The following is a 10,093-nucleotide window of genomic DNA, read 5'->3' on the forward strand; positions in this document are numbered from 1 at the left end:
TTTCGCGATTCCGTCGTCGTTCACTGCAATACAATGCTTGCGCTACAAATGGCAAGAAGGAATAACTGTAGAGTTCAAAAACTAAATAAAGCAGTCGTTGTTTTACAAGTAAGCTTAATTCGGTATCAAAGCTTATTATTTTCTAACTACCTTCGTGGTGGAACAGTTACAGGCGTGCGCGGGGAAGGGAGTTTTTTTTTTTTACAAATATTGTGTATGGAGAGAAGATTACCCAGATGTAAACTGACTTGTTCGCATTAGAACGAAAAAAAAATGTGAAAGAAAAGACTGGAAACGCATATAAAATACGAAAAGGTACAATGGGTATATTAACAACCGGTTTACAATGATACATCTTTGTTTCGCACACGCTCGTTCGCACAGTTTTTCACGAATGCCCTCCGTGCTGACGCACCGTTCAATCCCGTCCTCGCGCACTTCGCACTCCTATCGTTCCCCGGATCGCACTCTCTCACCGCATGCGATGCGAGCAAGGTCCGAGGTTGCATGCGCGCGTAGAAATCCACGCAGGTGCGCCAAAGCGGTGGATGGGTCGACGCACCACTCAGGGTCCAAGGGGCGGTTGGCCGCCGCCCAGGGGAAGGAATTGCGCAGTAATAAAAACACGAACGCTAACAGACTGGAGACTTCTTTCAAACATTTCCGGGCTCTCATAACAGGTTGCATAGAGAAATGTGCTATTACCGCATTTTCTTGGCCAATAAAATATACGCAAGAAACTAAACTGTGAGAAAGAAACAAGCGCCTAATGAATCGGGCCAACAAACGACTTATCTATGAGATAGAATGATGCTGACGGTGCGGATATATGAGAAAAAATGTAAGCATCGTATGCAACTAGCTTATAAAGAGGTGGCAAGTCGTGGTACTGAGATGCTTAGCTCAATAATTTTCAACAAACTTGCTTCAAATCCTCATTTCAGGGTGATTGAAATATTCCACTCGATTGAGCACTATTGTATGAAAGAATTTTCGTTGGTATGCTAAAAGTGAGCGAACTATTCGTAGTAGAACACAGCATTCACAAAATACAACTTGAACAGGTTTGGGTGTTAGAAACAAAACAGCTAGGCGCCTCTCCAGGGCGACGACGAGCTTCGCTGCTAGCACAGAGCCCTACATAGATGAGCAGCCGCAGAGCGCATTTATGCTGCTGCTGCTGAAAAGGCGATTACTAAAAAGCTCGAAGGATGACGCGACAATCGTTTAGCCGGCATGACGGCGGCAGTTGTATTTCGTTTCAAAGAGGGCGCTCCGTTCTTTCGTCCATCCAACGGCCACTCGTTCGCTCGGCTCGACGTTCGGTGGCACCGCGCACGGAAAATGCTTCTTTCTTCAAGAAATATTCCATGTAAGTTTTCAAATTTTTTCATTCAGATTTCATAAAGCGTTTGTGTATATTGGAGCAAAATATTAGCCTCTTAGATTGAGCATTTTTTAAATTACAAGCGTTGTCTTACATTTCATTGTTGCTGCAGGCTGCGTAAGCCATGTGCTAGGGAGATTTGTCTTCTTTTAGTATATTTCTTACGTTGTTAACTTTTCAAAAGTGGTTCTCAAGTGTGCGCGACTTGATGCCGATCATTTTGCAGCTTATTTCAAGTTAAACCGTTACTGTTTTGCAGAGTACTGATTTTCTAAAGTAAACAACTGCGTGGCATCGTAGCCCTAAAAGCCAACTTCGGATATTCACGGCGTTACAGTGGCTGGAACGGCGTATAGCCGTTGCGTGGCTCGGCCGCTCGGGTTCCCTCGGGTGACCTCGAGCGGAGTCAGCGGAGTCAGGGCAAAAGCATATTTTCTCGTGTCTGGTGCGATAAAACGCTAACCGCATGGGTCGCGCGGCAGCACGATGCGCAGTGCGCTGAGGACCGCTAAAGCATTGCCACTCGGCGCTGTCGCCCAGGTTCTGGGTTTTTAGAAAATCGCTCATGATGCTGGAACCAGCTCGCGAGGCAGCCAATCGCAAAATGCTTCGGGGTACTCACCTTAGTTGTTTCTTTTTTTTTGTTTTTTTTTTGCATGCAAAGTTTGTTTCCCTAGTCCGGTATGAGCGAAAATCCTGCAGACGCTCATTTCGTCTGATCCGTGCATATATGAGCGCATCGAGACGGTTTAGTAAAAGCTTGGTAGGGTAGTATTGCAAAACGAAAAATGCTAGTGTTGCTAGATATTGCTAATTTTCGAAAGTTGCAGAAAAACGCCACTGCTTTAAATCATGTCTGCATCGCAGTATAGTAGCACGCCGCTGCGCTGGGACATTTTTTTTTTTTGGGGGGGGGGGGGGGGGGGAGGGGCTTGACGCTTTTCAAGAAATTTCATCAGTGTTGCTGTTTAGTGCAAGAAACTGGGTATAGCGTAACTGTACTCATTTACCAAACGAGGAGGCGGCGCTAACAAAGCAGGACTGAAAACGCGTCTCTCTCGCTGAGGTCCTTCGCTCTGTGCAATGTGCACCAGCAGCGGCGACAGGCGTTGGCGTCGTCGTCGCGCGATGCATCGCCAGGAATTGTCGCCTATTTTTATCTTTCTGTATCGTTGCTTCAGTTGCAATAGATCAGTTGTAAAACCTACACGTCAGCTTCCTGGTGCGGCAGACATTCCTGCACAATGGCGGCATAGACTTTGGGGTAATAGTTGGGCACAGTGCTAGCACATCGCCTGACTGGTAGGGTAATTCCCGCACCTCTTGCCCATTCGTCACAGTATTATTCGTGTGCGCATTGTCGCCCCACTATTACCCTCTCCGGTTAGTGTCCCTTTTCTAAATTTTCTTTCTTCACCCCTAGGGTGGCAGTGCGCCCCGCTTTATTCCAGTGTTAAGAATGCCCAAAAGCCTTTCTCTGACAATGGCCTGTGCGTGGGGAACTGCATCCAAAGCAGCGTGGACTGTGGTAGATGCATGTACTGCACCTAACTATTATCCCTGAATCAGGTTCTGTCGCCACTGTGCACGAATTGCTGCCTCACAGGGAAGCCGACTTGTAGGTTTTGCAACTGGTCTGTTATAGCATCTCCAGCAGGGCCGGAGCCTTAAGTGTGAGCGCTGGGTGGGCTCAGGCAATTTCAGTTCCAGGCCGGGTTCGGGTTTGTAGCATGAGGCCCGGGTCGGGCTCAAAATTTATGCCCGTGCGCACCTCTAGTCGCGTCGGTTGTGTAGCACACGTTTGGCGCCAGTGCCTGCTTTTAATTTTGTTCTTCGCACCATGACAGTTTGCTCCAGCATCAAGACTGCATGAAACATCAGTATGCATTTTCCGGTCGTTATGCTAACTGATCGCCCCACCGCCCTGGCACAGCTATGTTATATCATGTGTAACATAGAGTTGCAATTAGTTCATTTTTTGAGACAGCTTTCAATTGAAATTATAGATTAACTAAACAGAGAAGAGCCGTGGTATGCTGTTATCATGATTTAGAGGCATCGATTTAATGGAGACTTTCTTTCCTTGCATTTAGGGCTCTTTGCTCTATAACGCCCGCAGTCCAGCTGCTCCACTTGTATCATCGCACTGCTTTTGCACAAGCAATCATCTGCCATCAAAGGGGTGCTGCCTGAATGTGAGGCAGACAACATCGTCATCATTTTGGTGCTGCAAACCTGTCAACAACTGTGGGAGCCTTGCCATGAAACATGCTGTGTGTAAGGAAACATTGCCTCGGTAGGTATGACACATTGCCTTTGTTTTGCATTATATAAAGGCTTTAAATGCTCTGCTGGCGTTTTGCTATATGATTGCATGCTATATGACTTTTTCTGGCTTTTTAGCTCAAGGCTTACTTGTTCAGAATTCTTGCCCACCAGTATGCAGAAAATAATATCCTTCATGTCCCTGGCAGTGCTTTAATAGCTGGTGCTATATTTCATTGCTTTATTTCAACAGTATGTGACTATTTCAAGTTGAGGCATGATTGAGTGAACCTGTGGTGTAAGAGCACAATAACATACAAAGCTTGTGAACTGAAGAAGTAGTTGTCATTTGCGTAACACGGGAGTGCAGGCGCTTTAAGTGATGGAATATTTAGCATACTTGATTATGATTGCATTACAAGAATTCGCAGGAAGTCTGTATTGAGGTTGCAGAGAAGAAAGCCATTCAGTGTTGCTCAGGTTATTTGCCTTCCACTCTCCCTTCATTACTGCTGCCTGCACTGTATGTATTTGTTCATACAGACATGCAGTTACTGACTGCTTGTACATTTCTGGTGGCCTACACTGGCTTCAGCCATGTAGATGTAATATTACTTTGATCTAAACCAGGCTATTTACTTTGCTCAAAGTGACAATTTTAAATTGTCACTTGCCATTGAGATTCGCCATTGCCATTGAGATTCGCCATTAGCTCCTAACTCGCTTTATTCGCAGCTGCAATGAATTTATTCTGTAACCCTAGAGCAAGACATTTGCAGAAAGATCATCATGCAATACTCGTTCAAATTTTGTAAATTTTAGAGAACATTGTTTGTTTTTGCATATGCTTCTGTGTTCGGAAAACAGAGCAGACTTGCTTACAGTGCAGGAGGGGTGGGCTGAAAGACAAAAGGAAATTATTAGTGCAGCTGCTCATTCAGGCGTGCATTCCTTGTGCATTTATTGCTCTTATATATGTGCACCTTTGCCTGCATGCTTGCCAGGGCTTTCCCCATAATGGGTGGCAGTGATCGTGCCGCCTACCTCTCAGGGGGGCTGCCGTTTTCTAACTACCTGCCCACAATCACTCACCTCCTGGGCTTCAAATTTGTCATACTCAAGGACGATTTTCTGTGTTTGATGCTACCAGTGACACCATTTAAGATAAGCAGTGTGCATCATTGGTTCATTAGTTTTATTTCGGGATGTTGTCACCCCTTATATTCCTTACTCATATTTCTTTTTCTACATCCCCTTGCAACTGCCAAACGAAATAAGACGTATAAAACTGCCAAACTCCAGCAGTCTCTGAATGCTATGTCAACAACAAAAAACTTTTGCATGTCTTAATAAAAGTAGAAATGATCCCCCGATGTTCTTTTTTATTGTCATATCTAGTCAGACGGTTTAGTGAACTGCCACATGACCAAGCAAATTGCAACTGTAAGTGCACTGAGGAGTCACGCGTTAGAGCAAGCATATGGATCTTGTGTTGCTTAGCTGCTTAACTCCAAATATCCTCCTATGTCAGACAAGATATTTTTTTTAGAAAACTGGATGAGCCAGAAGAAAGCAGATTGGATTCTTAGCTGCATTGTTACTTGTTACACGTGCGTTCCACCCCTGTATACATGAACTCGGCAGAATTGCGTCGAGTACGTCTGTCGAGTGAAAAATCAGTTGTGGGGTTCATGTATACACAGTCGGGTCGAGTAAAATAGGCGGCGGAGCGGATCGCGTTAACTCGATTTCAGGGGGTAGGTTAATTCGCTTGACCCGCTTATCTAAAGGCATGTAGACGCAGTCCAGTCAGGGAGTATAGTTATGGGGAATTCTGGGATAGGAAAAAGCCTCTGGAGCGGCGACGAGCGTCGCTCGAAATGAATGCTTTTTAGCGCTCATCAAAGATAAAAAATAATCGAAGCTCTAGATAGTAAAAGTCAATGGGATCAAATACGAGTAAGAACTTGCACAATAACTTCGAATCTCGATGCTACGCTCTGCTACGATACTTACTCACTAGAAAGCGAGTTCATGTAGACATCAGCCGGGTCGAGAATGATGACCTTGCTTACTCAACGCTGATTCAACCCGTTCTGTCGAGTCCATGTATACAAGGCTATTGTACTTGTAATTTTAGGTGAACTCTCAGTTCGTGTATTGCACATTAAATTTGAGCGATATGTGTGCTTTTTGCGTCTGTGCTGTTTTGTTCTGCAAACAATACTATTTCTCCAGACACAATCTTATTTTTAATTTGAGTACAAAATATTGTCCATTTTTGAAAAAAAAATTTGTGAGGCTGTTAAGGAATTTTGATTTTGAAATATATTCACGAAATATCAACATTTTATAGATACTGAAATATAAAATGTGTGCGAAAAAACTTTTCATCTCAGGATTAAACTGGTTTTTCAAGGAACTTGTGATAGGGTGGAGGTAAAAATCACTGTCATGCTAGATGTATCGTTTTTTTATGATCCCAAAGTCACATCATGCATTGTATTTTAAGGTGTGCTTAAGCAATGAAATAATATTTGGCCTCAGATATTCAGGCAGATTACTATTCTCTGTACCAACAACTACTATGAATTGGTTTGAAGAAATCAGATGCCTGAGCACCACACCTGGTACCTGGACATAAAATCACCCAGGTATGCCTAACTGAATATAATCTTGCACGTGGAAGGTTGCCGATGGTATGGCCATATGATTAGCTGCGATGAGGGAAAATGCATACCTGGTAGGCTGCTAGCTGATAAGGAAGTACGATATCATTGTACTCAGATCTAGCATAACATTTTCCTGCCTATGCAAAAAAAATTTCTAGTACTTGCTCAATTGCTCATTGCAGGCTGACTGTAATAATTTTAGCTGAACAAGCATGCACTGTATGATTACTAGAACTTCTTGTTGGGCTGTTCGTGTTTATTTATTATAAACTGAAGGCGCCAAAATAATTCACGTACACAAGAAAAAAACAGGACAGAGTTCCACTCACAACTGATTTATTGGGCAGAACAAGTACATATATATCTCACTGCCGGCACATGCGCAAGGAACACATTCAGCTACATCACATTCAGCATCTTGTAGTTTAAGATAAGCTATGTTCAAGAATGATTTCTCAGAGAAAGAGGCTATGGTATGAGGCATGGGCTTCTTGAACATATCTTAAACTACATGACGCTGAATTGGTTCCTTGCGCATATGCCGGCAGTGAGATATATATGTACTTATTCTGCACAATAAATCAGTTTTGAATGGCGCTCTGTCCCGTTCTTTTTTTTCTTGTTTGTGTGCATATTGTTCTGGTGTCTTTAATTTATAATGAGCACTGTATGAAAACTATTCCTTGGTACATTACAAGTAAGGCAATTGTTTATAGTAGAATGCAGCAAGCAATAAAGCTGTGAAAACTAAAAAGCTGGAACTTGAAATGGTACTGTTATCTTGAGAATATTATATGCGTGCGCAGCCTAGAGAATATCTGCGATGTACACATCTCTCTCAGCTGATTGAAGATAGCTTGATCGATTCTGTCAGGGCAATTATTTCTTCATTCTGGCCGCAGTAACGTATGCGTGCCTGTAACTGGTGTACTCCAGAAAAATATTCTTTAATGTGTTCTTTAATATCCAGTTTTGCATGCTTAGTAATCCATATTGTCTAATGTAGGAATGTTTAAGAAGTTTTTAAAAATTGAACGTTCTGGAGCCTGAACCGTCATATTTTCAGGAAATGTAATTCTATATGCACACTAAGCATCCACCTGAAGTTAGCGGTTTGCTGGAAGCAGGTTTTTTCTTCCAAATATCTTTCTTTTGTATCTGGAATGCATATTATTTTTCATATATGTTTATTATCCCTACGTTATAAGATGCTGCATGCCCTTGCAGGCCCAGAAACCTGTCGCAAAGTGCTCTAAAAGAAGAATGTGTGGCAATAGGCCTTCAATATATACAGTAGAACCCCTTTATAGTAAAGCCACTGAGGCCAGCGAAAATATTTACTATATTATGGTCTTTACTGTATCAGTGGTCTGTGATGACATGGTCCTGAAAGTGCTGTCTAGTAGTTAAATAGGGAATTCCTGAACACGTCTTGTTGCTTAATGAAAAAAAAAAAACCTAAATACCTTCCATCTCGCTTTTATCATCTCTTTGTGTGATTTTTTCATTATAAAATGTATCTACATCTTGTGGAAGTACCTCTGAAGCATGAAGACGTGAATACGAATGCAACAAAGTTCGATTTCATGTAAAAACTAAAGCTTTGCATGAACATGGTGTCTCGTTTTGCTCTTTCTCTCTTTTAAAAGGCAATAAATGATAAATTCGCATGGCACTCAAGTGCTGTAAGACCTTACTCGCTGCACCTCCACTTTCTGCCACCACTGCCTCATGATTTGTACTGCATATTGCAGTGAATGTTGACCCATTTCTTTCCCTTCCCTATTTCGTGCTGCACGTTTACTCCTTTACTTTCTGAATGGAACACGCCGCCTGCTTGCTATGTTTGTAGACAGCTTTACTTTTTTCTTCTTCGCGCTGCGCGCTTTCCCTCACGGCTCCAATGTTTCTGTAAAGTAGGCTTTTTTTGACTACTGCTACGGCTAGTAGTAAAGCCACCTAAACGAACACTCGGGGTTATTGTTCTGTTTTCAAATACAAAAAGTCTTGGTCTCGCGACTCTAGGTAGTGCGCGGGAGTCGTCGCCATGGCCAGAAGCACTTTAACCGTTTTTTACCAAAAACATCTTCACTATAAAGGGGAAAAATGTACAGTTGCCTATGGAAGATGAACTGGGACTTCAGTTTCACTTTACTATATCAGGCTTTACTATAGCGGGGTTCTGTATTTTGTACTCAATCGTATAGAGCACCCAGACTTCAAATATGTGTTTGAATAAGTGTTGAGAAGGTGAGTTTAAATCTTATGGTGATATATGCTTGTCTTCTGTGCAGATGTCATTTGTAACACCCACGGGCCAATCTCCTCAACAAACTGTTCCTGAATGGTTGTTTCCTGCGGGGTGCCCAGCTTACTACCTGGACCATGCGCTTCCCCCGCCCCCTCAACCTCATCACTTGATCCATTGACCCTTCACTGCCAACTATCATGCTCAACACAGTCCACTGCCATTTTCCATCCATGGTGGACACTGCCCTGGAATGCACCCATGCTCAGCCTCCTATTCCTGCAACACCTCTTTCACTACAAGGCTATAGTGCATCAACCCTGCTCAACATGTCCAGCCCCTTCCCTCATGAGCAATGCACACTGCACCCCATCACCTCTACCTGCACTACCTGGTCATGTGCTGCTTAGTGCCCTGTTTCCAATTACACCTACTAGCATCTCCCATATTAGCCCTGTACCGAATGCCTCCTGCACTGCACTTTGGCCCCCTGATGTCCTTATGGCATGTACATGTATATGAGCTCTCAATAAAATGTTTTCGGAAAATATTTTGCTTGCCTCATTTAATTGCATGGTTGTTATGGCTCCTTAGGGAGATGACATGCAAGGTGGTATTGGGAAATGACTGCATAAGAAAGCCGCAATTGTCAGAGCAAGTGGCAGCAGTAAGGGCAAGGGTGAAATAACTGCATGGCTAACGGTGGCTTAACAGTGGCAGTGCCAGTGCCACGTGTGCCGATGAATACTTGTTGCATGCCAATAAATACCAATATGTGATACTAGCGGCACGGCCGGTTTATTGCCAATGGAAAATGTGCCAATGAATACTAGTGGCATGCCAATACGTGACACAAGGGGCACGGCCAGCTGATAGCCTATGTTGGCAGTGCCAAGATAGGTGCAATGTTGGCATATAAGCCGGACCAATATATAAAAATGTAGCAATTTCTCAAAAAGCCAGTGTTACGCCAATGTTGGTACCAATTTTTGTCGACGTTGGGCCGGGGTTGGTGCGATGTTGGTGTGCTGCCTGGGTACCACGTTCCGTCGACGTTTGGACGGCACCGCCCTCAACATCCTCGGCCCCGGCCTATGTAAGACGCTCTTCACACAGCAGTCACTTCAGTGGGCACGTCAGCGGGCCACCGGTCAACGCCATGACAAACCCGTTCCTGCTTTTTGTGCAGATATTTCTCGGCTTGACTGGACCGGCAAGCATACCCGATGAAGCAACATGTGTCACTGCTGCCGGACTCTGCGGAGTCTGACGCTACAACTACCACGTTCCGTCGACGTTTGGACGGCACCGCCCTCAACTTCCTCGGCCCCGGCCTATATAAGACGCTCTTCACACAGCAGTCACTTCACTGGGCACGTCAGCGGGCCACCGGTCAACGCCATGACAAACCCGTTCCTGCTTTTTGTGCAGATATTTCTCGGCTTGACTGGACCGGCAAGCATACCCGATGAAGCAACATGTGTCACTCCTGCCGGACTCTACGGAGTCTGGCGCTACAAC

The 10,093-nt window shown here is 44.1% G+C and overlaps 1 long non-coding RNA gene across 1 annotated transcript; it reads left to right on the forward strand.

The window, feature by feature from the left end:
• The first annotated feature begins 1,009 nt into the window (after positions 1-1,009).
• Positions 1,010-9,110, forward strand: LOC146187557 (uncharacterized). The gene is made up of 3 exons (XR_014707937.1): positions 1,010-1,372; positions 3,481-3,683; positions 8,619-9,110. It is a non-coding gene; the product is annotated as an uncharacterized LOC146187557 (long non-coding RNA).
• The last annotated feature ends 983 nt before the right edge of the window (positions 9,111-10,093 follow it).

This window comes from Amblyomma maculatum, chromosome 6 (assembly GCF_055883805.1).
Source record: "Amblyomma maculatum isolate TAMU_Amacu chromosome 6, ASM5588380v1, whole genome shotgun sequence".
NCBI lineage: Eukaryota > Metazoa > Arthropoda > Arachnida > Ixodida > Ixodidae > Amblyomma > Amblyomma maculatum.